Genomic DNA, 23,152 nt, shown 5'->3' with positions numbered 1-23,152 from the left:
ACGACCGGTGTTCGGCAGTTTTAACCACTCTTTTCAATAGTCTAGAGATGATAACTGTACTGATATATCAGCACAGGAGAATTTTCCCAATATCGGCATCGGTTTATTTCACAAACTGATCTTTTTTCTGACAGTGCCCGTCAGAAAAAAGATCAGTTTGAAGAAGAAAGAAAGAAACACCAGAGCATTGTTTTGTAAAACAAATCAATTCAGATGTGGCAATCTACAATTTAATCAATATTTGTAACATTTTTTCCATTCTAATTTTACTAAAACGCATTTGATGCCATACGCTATTTACAAAGCCGTAACACGTCATCCTTATCCTATATTACATAATCCTAAATGGCGGCCCGCGACTGGTAATATCTAACGGCCCGCACGTTAATAACTCAACCACAATTTAATCACTGATTAATATTCCAGATAAAAAACAATTTATTAATAAAATAATTAAAAAATAACTATAGTAAAATAAAATAAATTCTAATAAATCACACAAAAATTGACGTGGGAAAAGCCAATTTAATAACACCGACATCGAAAAATAAAATTGATATTAATTTAGATAAACGCGTAGAGTATTAATAAATTAATTTTCATAAATTTAATAAATTTTTCGGTAATAATAATAATAATATAAAAAATAATAATAAATTGAATAAACAAGGAAAAAAAAATCGTCTCTAAACCAATCCCAAGATGGCCGCCGTAGCCAGTTTGGTCGTTTGGTGAAAATTGTTTTACAGTATCGAAAGGAAGATAACGTTTTATAAGGAATTATCGATTAATTACAACGTATATAACGCCTTCAAACGTCATTTTTAAGGAATAAACTCATTAATTAAAGGTAAATGGGTTTTATATATTTGTACATTTTACTGAAAGGTAAAAGAAATTTTATAATATAAATCACTTATATTATACCCCATAATGGCATTTTATAAGCTGTTTTACGGTTTATTTATCGTCATGGAACGTTATTCGCTCTTATAACCAATAACTGCTTAATCAATAGATACAGTTAAACATGGTTCCAATTAAGTAACATTTTTTTCAAATTTACATTGGGTTTTTCATAATTTAATTCCATTAAATTTATATTTAATAAGAATTCTCAGCTGTTTATACACCTTTATCAATGGTGAGTGCCTTGAAGGTTTTTCTGGCACATTTTTTTTATTTATTATTTATTTGTATATTTTTCTTTAATTTATACTTTTAATCATCATTAAGTGTGTGATTAAGAGAGATTTAATTATGATTTACTCTCTAATTTTACAGATTTTCATCATTTAATTCAAATATTATTGTTTCTTTATTTATGTATTTACATAGTACATGAGTATTATAACGTTTATAATGAACAATCTGTAGGATTTTGGAAGTTAAAATGCTCCTTGCTCTGTATGAAGCCACATGTAATACTGAAATTTGGGTAATTTTCTTTCTTGAAATTATTTTCTGATTCGGACGAATTTCTGATTTTTTTTTTTTATAGATTTGTGCAGTTCTTAAATGGTTCTTAAAGTAGATGTGGATTTAATAATGATTTACTGTAATTTTTACATATTTAATTGATAAGTATCTTACGATCTGATTCAAATATTACTGTTTTTGATTATATTTACATAGTATCTGTAATTTAAAACAACTTTATAATAATCTGAACGTGAACAATCTAGAATTTTGAATATTAAAATGCTTCTCACTCCATGCGTTTGATGTTTCGAAGATGTGTATAATGCTGAAATTTGGGTAAACATGGTAATTTTCTTACTTGAAATTCTTGCTCCATGGCGATTCGGATGAATTTCTGATGTATATATATATTTTTTTTTTTATAGCTATTGATCGTTAATGTTTGATTTAATGGTTCTTAAATGGGTTTAAGTGTACTCGTAAGATAGAGATGAATTTAATTATGATTTTTACTTATATTTTTTTCCTGTAATATTTATGTTAATTACTTCAATGAGATTTGATTCAAATATTATTGTCTGTAAATATATTATACAGTATCTGCCATTTAAAACAACTTTATAATAATCTGAATATGAACAACAATCTGTAGAATTTTCAATATTAAAATGTTCCTTGTTCCACACGTTTCATGTTTCGAAGCCATGTGTAATACCAAAATCAAATGTAGTAATTTTTTTACTTAAAATTCTTGCTTCATGGTGATTCAGACAAATTTGTGATTTATTTTTATATTTTTTTTTATAGATATGTGTATTTATTGATCGTTAGATGTTTGATTTGAATGGTTCTTAAATGGGTTTAAATATATTCGTAACATAGAGATGAATTTAATTATGATTTACCTCTGTAATTTTATGAGATTTTAAAACAATTCTTTGATTTAATTAGTAAAAACAATTTATTTTATGAGTATTATAAGAATTTATTCGATCATTATTGTTCACACATTAATTATATAGTATCTGCCTTTTAAACAGCTTCGTTCAGATACAGAGTAATATAATCCATAGAATTTTGAATATTAAAATTTTCCTCTCTACCCACACTTTTAATGTTACAAAACCATATGTAATACTGAAATTTGGGCAAATGTAGTAATTCTTTCACTTAAAATTCTCACTCCAGAATGATTCAGACAAATTTTTCATATTTTTTAAAATAGATTTGTATACTTATTGATCATTAAATATTTGATTATATTTATTCTTATGAGTTAAACATGTTTATAACTTGAAAAAAAATTCAATTATAATTAACTTTTATTTATTTTTTTTATGTGTTTGTGGGATGTTTATGTTAAATACATGAAGGAGATATCCAAAAATACTTTGTTTTTTAAATACTAAGATTTGATTCCAGTGTTATCCTTCAATGTTTTCTGTAATATCTGTACATGTAAAACAAAATTATAATACTTGTAATTAGCAATCTGTTGGATTTTGAGTGTTATGTACTTCGCTTTCCATATTTTTAGTATTTCGAAGCCAAGAAGTTAGAAAAAAAATCATTCTCTAACTTAAAATATCCTGATTCGTATACTTTTTTAATATATTTCTACGTCTGTATATTTAATGATTATTAAATAGTTGATTAGAATGGCTTCAAAGGAGCTAATGTGGAGCTGAATTTAATAAGATTAATAAGCTGTTTTGATTAATAATATCAAGGAGAACTTTTAGAATAATTTAAGTTTTTTTAATTATTTTATTGTACGATTCAGTTATTACAGTTTGTAAATATATTATATTCCGTTAAATGTATTCTGCAAGATGTCTATATTTAAAGTAACATTATAATGTGAACCTGAACAATTTATTGAATTTTGAATGTTATATGCCTCTCTCTGCACACTTTAATGTTTCAAAGCTATTATAATTTCAGAGATATTTATATTATTGAAATTTGAACTGAAGGATTTATTCTCCTAATTAAAATTCACACTCTGGAGTGATCCAGACAGATTTCTGATATGTGGTTTTTTTTATATGTTTTTTTTATGTTTGTGTGTTTGATGATCATTAAATGCACAGTTAAGATTGTTCTGAGAAGAGTTTAAATGTGTTTATAACATAATGAATTTTATTATAATTAAATCTTACTTTTTTAGAATCATTCTCTAAATATGTAATGTTTTTATATTATATTCTATGTTAAAAATTGTTCATATTTATATTATACAACAATATCTGTTGAATTCTGAGTGTCCATATGCTTCTCTCTCTGCTCTTTTCATGTTTAAAAATCATACATGATTGTAAATATTACTATTGAATATATTTTTTTAAACTTGTGAATAGAAATAATTCATTTAATTAAAATTTGATCTTGTTATTAAGATTATAAGATTTAATTTAACTATTATTCAGTAATATTTGTATATTTAAAACATAGTATTCTTAACTCTGACAATTTATTGGATTTTGAGTGTTATATGCTTCCCTTGCTGCACTTTTAATGTTTCAAAATTTTATGTAATCTCAGAAAAATTCATAATACAGAATATTTTTTGAAATTTGAATAAGAAAAATTCTGGATTCCTAAATTCTTTTATATTTTTTGCTAATGGTCATTTAAGTGCTTGATCAAAATCACTCGGAAAAGGTTTGAATATAATTGTAACTCGAAGTTTGATTTAATTATAATTTAATCTTTTTCCATACGAACCTTTTGGTGTTTCTTTTAATTATATTTAAGGTGGCTTACTCAATTTATTTTTTAAATAATCAGTCAATCAATCAATCTTAAAAGATTGATTTTACAAATTATAGTTCATAATTTGTCTTCTGTTAAATGTATTCTTCAATGTCTTTGCATTTCAAATAGCTTCGTATGATCCTTAACAAGGATAATTTGATGGATTTTCAGTGTTATATTTCTTCCTCTATCTGGGTTTTTTAAATTTAGGAATTTTTTTTATAAAATTAGTGTCAACGTAATTAACATTAAAACTAATTTTTGGTGTTGACGGCTGGATGGCGGAGCAGTTAAGGTTTCAGCCTACCTACTGCTCTCATAAGCCAGGAAAGAATCTGGTCAGGCTGGAAACCTCGGGAATTCTTGGAGAATGATCCGTTTCTGGTTCTTTAATGTTTTCTATTCTTAAATAATCACGGAGATATTTGTAATATTAAACATATATTAAAAATTGTAATTCCATAATGACCTCATAATTACATATAATTACTGTTTATAGTTTATTTTACATATTATAGTGGAGAAATGAATGAAACAAACTTAAGAAATAAATCTTTAATATAATTAAATATGGATATAATAAAAAGAAAGTAATTGCTAGTAAATATATTTAAACAATTATTGTGCAGAATAAATTTTATGTACATGATTAATCAAGTCTAACGATTTCATTGCTTCTCATGTATGAAACTTTCTACCTGCTTACTGGCAATTTTAATACACAGTAGAAAAATATTAACCAGTTTAATTGAATAAAAATTATTATCTGAAGTTTTTTTTCCCTGATATTTCATTACTTCAATTCAATGTTAAAACTGTGGATTAATTTTTCATTTCTGGAGTTTTTCTTGTGGATGTTTTGTGTACTTCAAACTATCAGAATCTGTACAAATTATTAATTAATATGGTGTGATAAATCTTGGAATTTGTGACAGAGTTATTAATCAGTTACGACCGCTAGAAAAAACGTAATGAAATATTAAATAACTTGTGATTTTTTTTTTTTGTCATTTTGTCAAAAGTATCCACAAGATCGTTTTACCTGAAGTTCGGTGTTTGGTAGCTGTTTCACATCAATCAATATTTGCTGTAATTCAAGGTTAAGATGATTTTATATTAAATGTGATTTACTATTGGATTTTTAATTTATTTACCAAATGTTACCATGTGTTTACACATTGATGGAATGTTAACATATTAAGTGTAGCATTAATATAATATTTTACAATTTGGGATTGTTAATAATTAATAATTTTTAATGTGTATCGTTAGTTGAATTAGATGAGAAGTGTTTTTCGGATAGAGCACATCACATCACTAATGCTACTGAGATAAGATTTATGAAGCTATTAGATTTCTTGTTTTTTTTAACATAGTGTTTATATTATAAATATTTCCATCCAAAATGATAGTTAAATTTTTTGATATACATTTTAAATTCAATATTAATCTAATTTCAAAATTCGGAGAGAACATTTTAATTTTTATACAAATATTTGGATTTTTTTCTTTCTTCCTTAGTAATTTTTAATGAAATTTATTATAGAAAATTAGCTTCTATAATTACTTAATTTAATCAATATAAATATACAATTATTCTTGAAGAAATTTAATGTTAATAATCAATAAATATATTGATTTTGAAATTATTTTCTATAATTGTAATGAATGGAGTTAAGGCTAAGTTAAAGCTGATTAAAATCAAAGACATTAAATTATCTATTACTGTTTATTTAAATATAAAACATGTGACTCTTTTAATTAAGACTAAATTAAATTTTCGTATTTATTTATTTACTGTTTTTTAAATAAATTATTAAAATAATCTATGAAATGATAAAATTTGCATATGCACGATATACTATATATTATGAATGTTTTAAGGAGTAAATCTCCATATATTATTCATAATATTAAATTATGAGAGGTAATTGCAGATTTTTCATTCATTACACAATAAAAAACAATTACAACCACTTTTTTTTTTATCATATTTATTGTGTTTATTTTTTCAAAATCATTGTAATTAGATGATTTGACAGTGATGATGCATGCAAAATTGCCACTTTCCACTGTAGTGAACTAGAATATTGTTTATAGATCTCCATTAGATATGGCTGTATATATATCCTGATTCTTATGTATAATATATATATACATATAAACTGAAATAAATTCTAAATTATGATTTATTGTAACTTATATATAGTTATATAGTTTAATTCTGAAGATTTATTACATACCTTTATACATATAAATATTGTTAAATTATATTTAAATAAGTTGAAGGACCTAAATGTTTGTAATTTTATTGTATTATTAATCATTTGTGTAAAAATATAAAGCCATTTATTTATCAATTTATTATTTTCTATTTACTTTCTCCTATAGTAAACATAGGATCATGTTGTTATAGTTTACATTTCGTACATTAATTTACTCTATATTTTAGTTGATTTTGATATATTTGTCAAATAATTTATTCTACAGTCTTGAGGTATATTTAATTTATTTATATTTATACAGCTAGAACTTTGTATAAATGAAATACATTTTAAAAATTTTAACATAGTTTACTCTATTTAACATTTAACCTATATGAACAATGCTCTTTACCTTCTTTTTAAATAGATCTACCTTGAATTATTTATAATTTTATGATGAATCATTGAATATTCTGTTTATATGCCAGCGTGTCATAGCATATTTTTATCTTATGAATGAGATTTTAGTTTAGTTTTTAACAGTTGTCGAGGTAAATTTGTTGTATTGATTATATGAAAATTTAAATAAGCCTGTTGTGCAATTAGAATGGTCATTATCTTGTTCCGAAAGTTACTTGCCAAATTTAAAGACATTTATTCCACAACAAATGAATTTAGTTTAAAGAAATATTCAAACCACTGAGTATTTCTGAGTACTTCAATATGTCAGTATTATATTCATTCGAGGCTTTGTGGCAGTGAGCCTCTCCTTGGATAAACCATGTATAGTAGTTTGGTTTATTCTCATTCATGTTTGTTGTTGCAATAGTTGAAAAAAGAGGGAAACTATTATATATATTCTCTGGGTAAATCCCAATATTTATTACTCTGCATTTATTAATTACATAGAATATACAAAATGTATGAAACAGATATACAGTGAACCTTCATTATAGCACTGCTCAGTGGTGATATTCGGCGGGTTCGCACAGGTTCGGCCGAACCCGTTGTTAAAATTTTCAGTTTCCCGAACCTTGTTAAACACACGGAACATTTCTCAGTGGGTTTGTTTTTTTTAAAAAAATATATTAAAATATGCATATTATACTCTGTAATACTACTAAACTAGGGCCTTATACCCCATTTGCACCGAGCATTTCAATCTAGATTGTGAGCAAGGTCAGGGTGTATGTCTTGGTGCGATCTCTCTCGACCGTTTCAATCGAGGTTTAATCGCGATCGATTGAAGAGTGTTCTTGAAAGTAGATTTAGTCATAAGAGAGATCCCAGAATGCCATGCGCGCGAGACAATACAAGATGGCTGTGGAACACGTGTCGGGCTATGGACAGCGAAAGAAAAAGTATAATGTATCTCGAGAGATGATGACATGTGCCTATTTCTAGAAGCGCCATATTGCGGTAAAGAATTTCTCTGCCTTGAAAAAAAGAAAAAAAAAAGGTTGACAGCTCTAACATACTATTGTTACCTGGCCTTCTCCCATGGCTCGTTACGTTCAAAATACGCCAGTAATTGTTAGATATATGGTTGCAAGTAAAGGTATTGTATTTCTAGCCAAAACTTCCATTTTGTTTGTCGGTGATTGTCAGGGAAAAATTTTCTGCTAGCGAACCCCTTGTTAAATATTTCGAATATCACCACTGGCACTGCTCACTATACTGCGCACTCGGTTATAGCGCGGATGATGTTCGCGACGCAATAAGCTCAAACCTGTTTATACAGGTTTGTGCGGCGTTAGTGAGTAGCGCATTTTATTGTTACTGCGTATTGAGTAATTGTGTATGTATTGAGTTCCTGCATGTATTTTGAATAGTGTTTAATTATTGTATGCATGATGAGTAAAAGAAAAGCTTACAGTGTGAAAGAAAAGCTTGACATTATTGCTGAAGTAAAGAGGTGAACCGCGTTACACCGCGCCCCTCGGTATAACGCGGTTTACCTTATAACGTGGGAGTTGTTTTCCACCCAACATGCGCGTTATATCGGGGATCCACTGTATTAGGTTTCGAGGACTGAGACACAACCCCTGTGCATGATAGCATGTCAATCTATACTTGTGTGTCTATGAAGCATTCCACTCATTAGGAAAGATTAAAATAGAAACATTAAACATTTCTTACCATGATACTTTACTATAGATTTTTAGTTTCTTTAAAAAAAATATATATATATGTTGATCCACATTTGAAAAAGCTTTAGGATGAATTAGAAAATGCAATAAGAGTTAAAATTCTAGAACTGAAAATGTGAAGATGTAATTGTTTCTGACTTACAGGAAAGAAAGTTATTACTTTGTCCTGCCAAATAGTTGTGTAAATAGTTTTTAAATCTTATTAGGTGTTTGTATTCAGATTAAATGGGATTAATTAAATCTTGGTGAATATGTTCTGGGTTTTGAATTATTACATACTGAGTGTTTACTGAACTGTGATCTAGTGCTAGTCCTAGTGTGTCCTATTGAAGTCCATACATGCTGATTTGTACTGTATAGTCATGTAGGATATGGGTGTTGAGCTTCCATGGTTGTATATATCCTGTAATTTTTGAACACTGATGCTTTCTTCAGCTTTTTTGATCTGTTTTAAATGACACTCATCTTGTTGTGTAACCTTTTGTACACTGCCTGTTGCTGGCCATTGTCTTGTTTTCTTGCCACTCTTTGTAGATTTTAACTATATTTGAATGAACACACATAATTAGAAATATGTTCAGTTATTATTCTGGTCCTCTTCAGCCTACAGATGAAATGAATTTTAATTCCAAAAATGTTTTGTTAAAAAAAAAATCATCTTTCTAGTTTCTTTAACTAAATAGTTTATTCAATTCTTATAATATTCAAATTTGATAATAAGAGAGAATTGTTTGCAAGAGTGCTTTCACACACTGTAGAAATCATAATGTTTAGTTTGTATATAATCATTCAGCAAAAATGTAATGCTTGTTTCTTAAGTTCCTGCTTTAATGATGTCATGAAGTAACTTGTTATTTTTTAACAAATAATAATAATGTATATACCCAAATACATTATATATATATTTAATATTATTTTCTGTCAACATCAAAAAAATCATATATGAATCCAAGTTTTTAATATAAAATGCTTTCATAAGACAATTTGCCTCATTGCCAGATTGTATTAAAAAGATCATTTTCAAATGAAAGAATAAAGAATGAAGAAAGAAAGAACAAAATGAAAACAATAAATTTATCACAAAAAATGAAACAAACAAAACAAATATTTAAAAATGAATACTTAAATTTGGTCACCCACCAGTTTGTGTATGGCAGATTCTAAAGCCCTGGTGGGGGATCTGGCCTTATCTAGGACTGGTCTGAGAGAGGGTGGGTCTTTGACGTTTCACACAAACCAGGTTAGCTGGGGAGTGGGGCTTGCATAGGGCGGTGGTGGCATCCCCCGAGGTGCCAAGGCTGTTCACCTTCTCCAAAACTCATAAAGACCCACCCTCTCTCAGACCAGTCCTAGATAAGGCCAGATCCCTCACCAGGGCTTTAGAATCTGCCATACACAAACTGGTGTGTGACCAAATGAATGTGTACCGTTGGGCCATCAGGAATACTTAAATGAGTGAAGACAATACATTGTTCTTTTCTTAATATGTTGATAATCCTTTATTGTTTTGCCATAGGCTTGATGTGTATTCTCTATATAAAACAAGGTTCTATCAACTTCATATTGACTCCTGTAAACGGAAATTTTTTTTTGCCATTTGCTTCAACTTACTTTATCAGATCTTTATGTAAGTTGTCTCAAATACATCTTTTTATATTATGGAATAATCTAGGCAAAAATCAAAAGCTTCAGCAACTTCTCTTAAACAATCTCTACATTTAAGAAATGTGAGGGTTACAGTTTTGTATCTAAATAAATGCCTGACATAGAAATGAATATAGGAGAGTATAGCCTTCTGTTTTGCATATACTAATATAACAAATTTACTCTTTCAACTTTGAATACAGTAAAACTTGCATAAACTGGAATCACATGGTACCAAATATTTTTTTCCAGTTTGGCAAGTTTCCATTTTATTCAAGTTCTGTTTTGGACAGGTTTTACTGTATAATTTATTTTCTTTTTGCCCACCTGATTCTAGTCCTAATGTTAAATCAACTACATTCTTGTTAATTCTCCAAAAATTTTTTTATATCTATCCTTTGTATTTCATATTACCAGATCATCTACATAGTGGAACATTCTTACTATATCTGCCATCTGCTACTATATAAAAGAATTTATTAGGGATGTTTTTGGTATATTGTTTGACCAATTTCAGTTGTCTATACACAACTAAAGAGGGCATCTTGTGGGCAGTTAGCTGAATCTGGCTGAAAGAATAGATTGAAAACATCCCCAATAAATCTTTATTTGTAACAACACTTTGAATTTCCTTTCGTTTGATGTCCAAAAAGTTACTGTTCAGTGGAAAAGTTTTACATACAATACTGCAGTTTCTCCCATAGCATATGCTGGAAATGAAGTCGAGGGTCTATCACTTCAGGAAGCATCTGCAACACTACTCGTTTCACTAAATTTGGCTATCAAATTTTGCAAGGCATTATGGACCTGTACATCTGGAAAGTGCTGGGTAAATCTTTGTTGCAAGGTTCTTTGAATTTCCCATTGTTATAGAATGCATGAAATTTGTTATAGAATGCATGCTCCACCAGGAATATTTACTGCTTAATCATCAACACCATTATTAGTTGGCCAATACAGATCTGCACTCTTTCAATTCTGTCTGGGTGAATGTGGATAGGCATTCCAGAACTTCTGTGAGCAAGAAGTAACACCATATACTGCAAAATGGAAATGTGGAGCTTTATTATACATTATCTTATAAAATGGTTTTAATATTAGTTAGTTAATATAAGATATTTCCAGCTTATCAGGCACTAATTAGTCTCTTCCATTAATGAAAACAGAGAAAGTCAACTGAATATAACAGAAGTTTGCTGAAATTTAATAAATTAATAGTGATGAAATTTAAAATATTTGCATTAATACACTAAATCTGTATATATAAGATGATTGTGAGAAATGTAGCATTAATGACAGAAACTTAAAAATAATAAAATTCTTGGCTCTAATCCAGCTAGGTATTGGCTATTTTTATTGGGATTACAAATTGGAAATGACAGGATAATAAATAATTTTTTAGTTAATAAATTTAATGAATTTTGTGATAATCATATAAAAGACTCCTTGAGAATAAAATAAAATAGAAAAATTGCTTTACTAGGGCATAAAACTTGGAAACAATTAAGTGCTTTTGGACTTTTATTTATCTTTAGGAAACTTTCTTAGAACACTATTACCATAAGTAGTGAACAATTAGAGTAATGGATATTCATGAAATAAAGGATTCACTCAAATCAGTAATTAGATGTTCTATGTACATGTTTTAGAAATTATACATGTGTATTTAGAGTACCAGTTATACTGATTTTGTTTAATGCTGAATGGTGATGTAATCATTTAGCATTAAATATCTGTGCTTTCTGCCTTTTCCACATTCTGTATAAAAGTGTATGAAGTTCTCAAAGTACATTTAAAATTTGATTATTAATAATGTAATACTTAAAACCTTGTAGAACCTTGATTTCCGAGGCAAATCTGTATAAAAAGAGACTTAAAAGTGCTGCTATGAAAGGTGTCATAGCAATTCTATGTAGCCATCACCCAGTGGTGTGTTATCTTATGGGCATAAAGGGCACTTGTCTCGGGTCCCAAGCAACAGAGGGCCCCTAAACCAATCTTTTATAAGAAAATATTATACTCTAAAGAAAAATGTATGACGTGAACACTGTACCTAAGCTCCCTTAATTCAGATTTGCTGAGGCTCCATGAAGCTATAATGTGCCACTGCCATGTCCTTTGTTCTTCAAGCAACAAATTCTTTTTCAAACAGAATAGATGCTTGCATTGGTGAGAACAGTGCTCAGTTTGAACATTTTGACTGAATAACAGTCAAAATCTACTTCAAATAGGCATAACCTATCTATTATGTAAAATTACTATGTAGCAGAAGTGATAATTTTTGTTAGTTTAGCATCACTTACTTGTGATTATTGTGCTAACATTTTCATCATGTTTGCCTATGACAATGACATGTTAAAAAATCATGCAATGTAAGTTATTTTCACAGGATACACAGGATTCATTTTACTATGCATCACACTTTTAAGATTCTTTTATGGTCAGTGGAGGCATTTTCAGAAAAAAATATTTGAAACAAAATTATTTTGAATGAAAGTGAGAAACAAGCTATTGTTCTGAAGATGTAAACATAATCAGATCATAAAGCTTAATGTAAGACATGCTCAAAAATAAACCACCTTCAAGTGAATGTACTATTTCTACTGTTGTAAATAGGCTGTAGTCAAGCTTAGTGTATCTTCAACTTATTGTTTAGAAAGATCCCAGTTGTATTATGGCACAGTATGGCTGTAAATTGCTATCATGCTTTAATATCTTTAAACAAATGACAACATACTTATCATTAGTCAAACATTGATTTTGTGGTGATAATATAGAGCACTAGACTATATATTTACATAGCTAATGTTGCTGTTTCAAGTAATCTATATATATTGGGTTGAGTCATAAATAAGTTCCGTTAGCGAGTAAGTGTAAATGACTGTCAAATACTTGCCAGATGTTGTGTTGCTTCAACTGAGTTTTATTAGTGGCTATTAGCAAATAGTCTATAAATGTAAATTTTAACACTGAAGTGTCAATAATGTAATAAAAAATTATTTTTGAATTCATTTAAAATGGAACATTTGAAAGTGCATGTACGCCATATCATGTTGTGGGAGTTTAAACTCGGCAATAACGCTACAGAAACAACAAAAAAGATTTGCAATGTCTACGGCAGTGGTGTAATTTCAGACAGAGCAGTTCGAAAGTGGTTTACAAAATTTCGTTCTGGTGATTTCTCCTTAAAAGATGAAGAAAGACCAGGCCGCTCCTCAGACTTTGACGACGACGTTTTAAAGGTCCTGATTGAGCAGAATCCACGGCAAACGACGAGAGAGTTAGCAGAGAAACTGCACACATCCCAATCAACCATCAATCGTCACCTCCAAAAACTAGGAAAAGTAAGCAAGCTGGGAGTTTGGGTTCCACATAACCTCAGTGAACGGAATAAAGCAGACAGAAGGTCAATAGCTGCTACCTTGCTTTCTTGGCAAAAAAGGAATCTTTTTTGGCTAAAATTGTTACGGGAAATGAAAAGTGGATCACATACGAAAATGTTATTCGAAAAAGACAATGGGTTGACAAAAATTATCAGCCACAACCAGACCCTAAACCCAGTGTGCATGGAAGGAAAATTTTGTTATGTGTATGGTGGGATTGTCGAGGAATTATCCATTTTGAGTTGTTGCCACGCAATGAAACTGTTACTGCAAATGTATACATACAACAGTTAGAGCAACTTCGGCTAAAACTCTATGAAAAGCGTCCTGCACTTGTTAACAGAAAAAAGATTACCATATTGCATGACAATGCAAGGCCACACACAGCGAAGATTACACAAGAAAAAATGTTGGAGTTTGGCTGGTCTGTTTTGCCTCATCCACCATATTCATCGGACCTGGCACCAACAGATTTCCATCTTTTTCGGGCACTGCAGAATGCTTTACAAGGGCAATGCTTCCAAAATGATGACCAAGTCCAGGAGTTCATCCAGGAGTTTTTTTATTCAAAACCACCAGAATTTTATGCAAGGGGAATTGACAAGTTGCCCGAAAAATGGCAAGAAGTCATTAATAATGATGGTGAATATGTGTTAGATTAAAGTCTATTTTTGTACATTTTATTGGCAAATAAATTTCAGTTTAGAAAACGGAACTTATTTATGACTCAACCTAATATAAAAACGAATGTATGTCTGTCTGTGTGTCTGTCTGTGTGTGTGTTTGTCCTTCATGCATTACCACACCATTTATCCGATTGCCATGAAACTTTGGGAAGTTGTTTAATACACTCCTGCGAAGGTTTGTGGCATATGTGAAGACCACCATTTTCCCCCTTTCAAAAATATATTTATATATGGATTAAGGCTTTCATGTTCAACAGATGTCGCTAACTTCCGACGACTTAAGTTTGCTTTTCTGTGAGAATGGACTAAAGCAGATCATTTTCTATCTATCTATATAAATAAAATATAAGGTTTGTTTGTTCCTACCAATTCCTTTGAAATTTTGACACAATGTTGCATTCGAATACGCACGTGTTTTTATATAATATACATGTCAAAATTCCCCCTACTGGGGGGAGATGGACGGGGTTAAGGCTTACCATGAAAAACTCTGCTTCTATTATACTATTTTACATGCGGTTTTTTGCGTTTTTAATTGCGTTTTAATAGGTTACATCAACAGAATATACACTAAAAAGGGATTTTTCGATATTCCCCAGTGGGGAGAGGGACAGGATTAAGGCTTACTGTGAAGAACTCGGCTTCTATTTATACTATTTTACGTGTGGTTTTTTGTGTTTTTAATTGCGTTTTAATAGGGTACGTCAAGAGAATGTACTGTACACTAAGAAGGAATTTTTTGAAATTCACCCCACGGGGGAAATGTTATACATTTATAATAGATACATTTTGAGCCACAACAACGCGTGGCCAGGTCAGCTAGTTTTTACATAAAAGAAAATATTGCAATAACTTTGTTATACAGTTTAATTTTGTAAGGGGAAATTATGTTTTATTTAGTTGAAAAATCAAGGTTACTTTTAGAAAAATCTGTTTATCTTTACAGTTTTGAACCCAGTTTTGAACTCTTAACAGTTCATCATCAATTAGATAATCTTAACATAAACTCTGGAATGTACTGTACAGTACATTATATATATATAAAGTCGTGTAGCCAAGGACGTTGAAAGAGTTCTAAAACATTAACGACGATAAGAAATTTTAAGTAGTTTTGATACGACTCTACAGATTATAAGTGATTAGTGTCAATCAATTTTAATAATCTTAGAATAATAATTTGATATTTTGCTTACTTGTTTATAATAAATTATATTTTTTAAAAATTTTTAAGCTTTCTGTAATTATATTTTTGTTTACTGGTAATTTGTCATTTTTCCTATGTCCTTATAAATAATTAACAATTAATTAAATTATTTAAAAGCTAGTTTTTAAAGAAATACTGGAAATAGTTTAACAGAACTATTTCCAATTGAACGTTTTAGAATATTTATATAATAAATGTGTTATATTATTGTTCGATTGGTAAAATGTATTCCATTTTCTAAGGAAGCAGTTATTTTAATTGATTAATAAATTGTTTAATTTCCTTACAAATGACATTATTAAATGATTACTCAGCAAAATTGCCAATATATATATATATATATATATACACATTACATTGTCATTTAATAATTTTATACTTGATTATATAGAAAAAATTATTATTTAGAAGTAATTCCTGTGATAAATATTTGTGTGAATGATGTAAAAATTATTAAACTAAGTTTTAATATTGAATAATTTTTTTTATTTATTAAAGTAAACAAATATAGTGATTACTTCAAATATTTTTTTATTCTAGCATTTATTATTTGTACCAGTTAATCATAGTTTATAATAAAGTAATGTTTTTGTTACAGAATGGCCACAAAATTGTCTTGTTAGAAAATATGTCAGTGATGAATTTGATGAACAATAGCTTGGGTGTACATGCAATAAATTGTGGCTATCTCAAAATTTAGACTTTGGCCAAGACTCCACTAGTTAAAAATCCTTGCCATAATTATTTTTAATTGCATGGCATATTTGCATTTACGCTTGGATTTTTGTGGAGATCTGGCTCCACTAGCAAAGATTTTATGACCCTGGAACTGCCACTGAGTGTTGAAAGTAAATGCTTTTTTGCTCATGAATTGATCAAAACAATGTTAAAATTAATCAAAAAACTTCACTAAAACAGTGAGGGGAAGACATAGAATAGAGCAAATGTGCAGAAAAGCTCATTTTCTTCAATTTTTGTGCGATGACATAAAGTCCACTGACTTCTGGTTGGTTAATGGTACTGTTTTATGAATGTATTTGCATTCAAAGATGAACATTGCTTAACTTACTTTATGCTCATTTTACACTCTGCTTTGGCAAAAAATATCATGATTACATGATTAAAAATAATTATGGTGAGACCTTTTATGTGAGTGGAGCCTTAGTGTGTTTTTGTAGACAATTGAAAGAGCTATGCAATGTGCGTGTTATATGCTGATTTTAAATTTTAATTATAGTCATGCCAATAGAACAAAGCTTCATAGACTTTTTCTATTTGCAACCTTTTTTACCCAAGCAAAGAGAGTATTTATATTAGAGAGTATTTTAATAATTTCCAGCTGTGTGTATGTGGAAGGTAATGTCTAACTGCACAACACCGGAATGTAAATAAAACTTACGAACCGATTACCTGGTGTGAATAATGTTTAAGTGATGAACGTTTTTGTTATCCCTTCTGGGCACTTTTTCAGGTTGTATTTATTTTCATTTTCAATCATATTTTGAACCAAACTCATGTACAGTAGTTCTCTGCATTCCAACTCAACTTAATGTTCAATCTTTTTTAATCATCTTATGGAGAATGCATGCTCATACTGTATTCGAAATCTGTACCATTTAATTTATTTTCAAATGTCAACGGCCAGCCTAGTTGAAATAAGAACTGACCTGAAGAAGTGCCCAGAAGGGGTAACAAAAACGTTCGTCACTTAAATGTTATTTCCACCAGGTAATTGATTAATGAGTTGTAAGAAGGTAATGTCTAGAAGAATATGGAAAAATAAATTTATATGGATGATGGAGTGTTTGCATAAATTCTAGTTAGCATGCATATACTTTGTGACCATTTTAGACATTTCAATTCAACATTTCATTTTCATTAATGATAATTTTTGACAAGTTACACAACACAAGATGTCTACATTGCTAATGTTTAGCTATTAACTTGTAAATGTTATCAGTAATTCTAACAGTGTTTGGCTGTATTAGCATTTGAATGATTGAGATTTACACATTTTATTTTCAAGGAACAAATGCATTCAAATAGATTTATACAAATTAAAACCAATTATTCTGTAGACATTCATTAAAATTAGGTAACTGCTTAATGCAATCGATTGCAAGTGTAGCAACAGCTTATTTTATGCATATTAAATTGAAATTAATCTAAATAAGATGAAATTTGTAAGAGAATTTTTATATACTGTCTGAGAAAAAATTTTACATAAGGTGAATTACATTCAAATAATAAAAAGGAAAAAATACAAGTAACTTAAGAATATTATTTTCTGTGACTAGATAAAGATATTTTTCCCCTTTTTCTGCCATGCAGATACTAAGAGGACCTTTTAATTGTACATGTCTTAAGTTTGGCCAGGCCCACAGTGGGAGTGGCCCAGGTAACAAGGGACAGAACCCAATGTACCAAGGACAGACCATTGTCAGAAAATATTTGGATTCAGTTTCTGGATCATAGAGCAATAGGCTGATATCTTAACCACCTTGGTCATCCACCCATCAAGTTTTTAGACTATCACTGGTCAATTTTGAAAGTTTTTATCTCTATAAATATATGTTACAACAGCTAAGTTTATCTGAATACATCAGTTCTTGTCAGATCACTTAAGTTAAACAGCAAGTGGTTTGGACATTACTCCAGTTAGAGATATGGAAATTGCCAAGTGTTATTGTTTTCTGATCCCACACAGAGCTTGGTAACGTTAATTAAAGGTCTAGATCAGGGCTTCTTAAACTTTTTTTATTCATGACCCCATTTATGATTGTGATTTTTTTTTACGACCCAAAAAAAATATAAAATAAAGATATATAAATATTTTGTGATGATTTATTGATTAGGTAACAATATATATACACTAGCAGGTAGGCCTGGCGTTGCTCAGGCAGAAGTAACGATAACAAAGATTAAGATTATTACATTATAGTCACAAAAAAAAGAGTAATTTCATCAACAAACTAAGTATTTCTAAAGAAAGGTCAAATTTGAAAATCAAATGTTCTAATATTGTTCGATTTTCACGACGCGTTCTGATTATATCGTTTGATTTTCATCGAATGTTCTAAAGGAGAAAAACCGAACTAATCTGTTTAAATTTGAAAATCGAATATGTTCCAACATATTATTCTTTTTCTTTTTTCCTTTTTGTTCAAGCGCCCGTAAATCTTGCACGTCGCTTTCTCTCGTTCTCCATTGTTACTTAACACTATTCATTGTTACTTTGGTACTTAAATCTGGTACCCTAACTGTGCACCAAATTTCAACTTTCAACTCCTAATCATTTGGGCTCTTAACATTTCCATTGTTACATAACACTTCCATTGTTGACTCTTCTATTCTTAACGCTTCCATTGTTGACACCTCCATTGTTGCTTAACACTTACATTGTTACTTCACACTTCCATTGTTGATAGAAGTGTTAAGACTTAATCCTGTCTTTCTCCCCCGTGGAAAGGAATTTCGAGAAATCCCTTCTCAGTGTGTGTCCTCGTGACATACCCTAACTGCGTACCAAATTTCAACTTTTAACTCCTCACTGTTTGGGTTCTGCACTCATCATCATCATCATCATCATCAACTCGTCTCGATTATATATATATAGATATGAAAAAATATAGTTTTAGAATTTGTTTAAAAACATACAAAAGTATAAAACTAAACATTGCACAAAAAGTTGTAAAATTATATTTATTATAGTTACAAAAATTATATACCCTATTTTTCATCGAAACTGCATTTTTTGCAATAACATACACAGTGCGGCAATTATATTCCGGGACTGGATCTATAAAAATGAAACAAAACAATTTTATTCAAATCCTTTTATTAAATTATTCAAAATACTCTCCTCCTGCTTCAATACACTTTTTACAGCGATTCAATAGTGATTCAAATGCCTGCTCAAGCTCAATTTTCGGTATTGCCTCTAATATGCGCGTAGACTCTCTTTGGATGGTTTCAATATCATTAAAAATGCATCCTTTCAACTTCATTTTCATTTTTGGAAATAAAGAGAAGTCACATGGTGCTAAATCGGGGGAATACGGCGAATGATTCAACACACAGACTTGATTTCGTGCCAAAAATTGACGAACAATCAATGATGTGTGACTCGGTGCACTATCGTGTAACAAACACCAGTCATCAGAATTGCGATATTCTGGTCGAATTCGACGAATTCTTCTCATTAATCGTTGTAAAACTCCCAAGTAGAAAGCAACAGTAACTGTTTGACCCTGTGGGACGAACTCACGGTGGATGATGCCTTTGCTATCGAAGAAAACAATGAACATCGTCTTGATTTTTGATGGAACTTTTCGTGTTTTCTTGGCTTGAAGTGATGATTTTGACTTCCATTCGGCACTTTGACGTTTTGTTTGTGGGTCATATTGAAAACACCAGGTCTTGTCATCAGTAACAATTGATTTGAGGAAGGTTGAGCTGTTATTCGCTGCTCGTACAATCTCTCTGGAATGTTCTAGTCTCATCAATTTTTGCTCTTGGGTTAGTGTGTGCGGAACAAATTTAGCACAGACTTTTGTTTTGCCCAAATCTTCTTTAAGAATTTGTCGTATTGTCTATTTGTTAATGTTTAATGCCTGTTCCATCATTCTCAGTGTCACAATGCGATCGTTGGATACAAATGCTTGCACTTTTTGAATCGAATCTGCTGTTCGAATTGTTATTGGCCTTCCCACACGTTTGTCGTCCTCCAGTGATTGTCTGCCTTCCAAAAATTGCTTGTGCCACTCAAAAGTCTTTGACCGTGATAAACACTCACTTCCATACACTTTTTGCATCATTTTGAACGTTTCTGTGGCACTTGTGCCAAGTTTAGCGTGAAATTTAATAACAGCACGTTGTTCCATTATTGTTTTTCGACATGTAACAAAATAAACTGATAAACAAAATATCAAAAACAATGATAAATGTCAACCGATTTAAATAAAAGTTTTAGGTTATGTTCATATATGTCCAAACTTCATATGACATAAAATTTAAACAGATGTTGCTACTGGTTGCTGAGATATAGCTTCAGTCCCGGAATTTAATTGCCGCACTGTGTAAATAAAAGAGAATATTAAGTAAAATATATTGTCGCTAGTATATATTTGAGCCCGGGCATTTTGGCCGTCTTAGTTCGTTTGAATATATTCGAGCGCAGCCGTTAAATGGTTAAGTATACAAAAATTAAAGGAAATTTTTTTTAATAAGACAGATGTGCTTGCGTTTTATTGCATAACAAACTAAACTTTGGTGCAATGTTTGACACTGCTGGACGTAAAATCTCTTCAACATTTTTTAGCGATGAACAATATTGGGATTTGATGTGTGTTAAAGCTGAAAAAGTAATTTCACATAAATATGTGGTGTTGAATGGCAGAAAAGCATTTTCAAATTCTCACAAATTATTTTCAATATTTTGCATTAAAATATTGAAAATAATTTGACCCAAGATTTTGCTAAGCGACCCCAAATGGGGTCGCGACCCATAGTTTAAGAAGCCCTGGTCTAGATTAAAAGAAGAGGGATGGTGACAGCAAGAGCATCAGATTAATTAGTGAAAGCACTGATAAGTACTACATATAATATCTTAGATTTAATTAACTACACAAACTGATTTCTAACGCAAGTGATCTTCAATGACATAAACCATAATCTCTACATCTGTTTTATCCAATTAAGTTTCAGAGTGAATTATGTGAAAATTTATTTTGATATAACTCATAACTCAAAAGTTATTTAATAATACTTTAATTAAAGTAACATTCATATATGATTTAATGTAAAACAAACTTCTACACTATAAAGTTTAAAAAATGAAGCAATTGAACCAAAATTGTAATGAAGCTGTTTTCAATTTTGTGAGGCTCTGGACAGTTTGAAACCTATACTAAAATTCATGTTAAAATTATTTTTTTTAAAGAAAATGGTAGAAGTTAGAAATAACTTTTTTGTATGAAAACGTGACTTGAACTTATGAACAATAGAAGAATATAAGTCCTAAGATCAACTATCTTGAGTTGAGATTGAATTAAACATCAATTTTGACTTCTCTTGTGATCTAAGCTATTTGTTACAGTTAGTAACAAGTGATCAACCTCTTGGAAAGTGAGAACAAAAGAAAGCGATCAATCAGAATGGGCAATTGAGTGTAGAAAAGCATAAAAACCTGGGAATTCAAGGATGCAATGGCTTTTTCTCTGGAAAATTCCAAGTGTTAGATCAATTGTTGTGTGTGTATCTCATGCCTGTCTTTTTCTCCTGTCCTTGGATTAACATTTTCCCATCACCAGAAGTCAACTGCATTGTCGTGGAGTTGTCAAGACATCAAGGGAACTGTCATTTGCGAACCAGGAACATTCCTTTATTTGGGACTATCTTGGAAAGGAGAAGAAGACCCAGTCTCTGGGTCTTCCTCTCCTTTCCAAGATCTCAGAAACCTTGTAAGCTCTTTTTGTGTCAAATGAATGGTTTCTTGTAACCGTAGACTCTCTCAGTACAGATCTCACCCATATAAGAACACTTTGTGACTCCTTGACCCTCTTGACACTTCCACTCCTGTTGGCAATCTTATGATTTCACTAACAGAACAATGGAAAGTAATGCTGTTGTGTGTAAACAAAAACAAAACATTGCAAGAGATATCATTGCAGCCAAGCTAGGGCTATCATTTTTGTCATCAAAATTTACTTTGTAGTGACGAAAAGAGCCATTACAGTTATTGTATTGTGTGTCTTAAGCATCAAAGTTCTCTAGAATAACATCATTGTACAGGTAGGGAATAATTACCAGGAATTTATCATTTTTTTCAAGATACAAATTCAAAGAAGACTGTCTAGTCACTCATGGATTGAAACTATAGAAAATGAATTAAGAGAAGTGAGGGTGAGTGAAGTGTGTGTGTGTATATATATATGTGTCTTTGATGGTTTGGTGAGAAATTACAATGGAAGACAAAGAAATTTTTGATTGACAAAGAGTGGAAGACAAAGAATACAAGTGAATACATCACTAACTGCCGTAAATAATCGGGCTAACTTTTGGATATATACGATTAAAGATTAGAAATAAATTTGGCACTTGAGGTAGGCGTTAGGCGTCATCTCTTATTAAAATTAATAATTATAATTTAAATAATTTAGATTAAACTGGAAGAAAAGAATCGGCTTGAAGCGGAATTTGAACCCGCAACTCCCGCTTACTGTGTGGTCATGTTGCCAGTTACGCTATCTGGACCTTCGGTCTGATCTCCTCTTCCAGCATATATAGGCCAAAGACATAACCATCGACAGCTATTACGGCGCTAACTGGGGACATCTCCATGCCCACGACCAGAAACATCCACTCAAGGCACTCAGTCAGCCATCGCAACCCTGGCAAGGTATATATATACAAATAAACATCACTCTAAGCCCGATAACATTAAGCCAATACATCACCAACTGCCGTAAATAATCTGGCTAACTTTTGGATATATACGATTAAAGATTAGAAATAAATTTGGCACTTGAGGTAGGCATTAGGCGCCATCTCTTATTAAAATTAATAAGAGATGGCATTTAACGTGATGTATTGGCTTAGTGTTATTGGGTTTAGTGTGATGTTTATTTAAAATACAAGTGGTTGACAAAAAATTTTTTGTTTTCTAGAGATGTTCTTAGTGAATTTAGAGAAAGGAAATGCT

At 30.4% G+C, this 23,152-nt stretch overlaps 1 protein-coding gene across 1 annotated transcript in view; it reads left to right on the top strand.

Moving 5' to 3' along the window:
* The first annotated feature begins 694 nt into the window (after nucleotides 1-694).
* The window catches only part of RhoGAPp190 (Rho GTPase-activating protein 190), a 144,701-nt gene continuing 122,243 nt past the window's right edge, over nucleotides 695-23,152 (top strand). The window contains 1 exon segment of the mRNA XM_067265321.1: nucleotides 695-850. The gene's annotated coding sequence lies outside the window, so the exon portion shown is untranslated.

Source organism: Centruroides vittatus, unplaced genomic scaffold (assembly GCF_030686945.1).
Source record: "Centruroides vittatus isolate TY-2023 unplaced genomic scaffold, ASM3068694v2 contig_221, whole genome shotgun sequence".
Classification (NCBI taxonomy): Eukaryota; Metazoa; Arthropoda; class Arachnida; order Scorpiones; family Buthidae; genus Centruroides; species Centruroides vittatus.
This window is presented reverse-complemented; position numbering and strand designations above follow the sequence as displayed.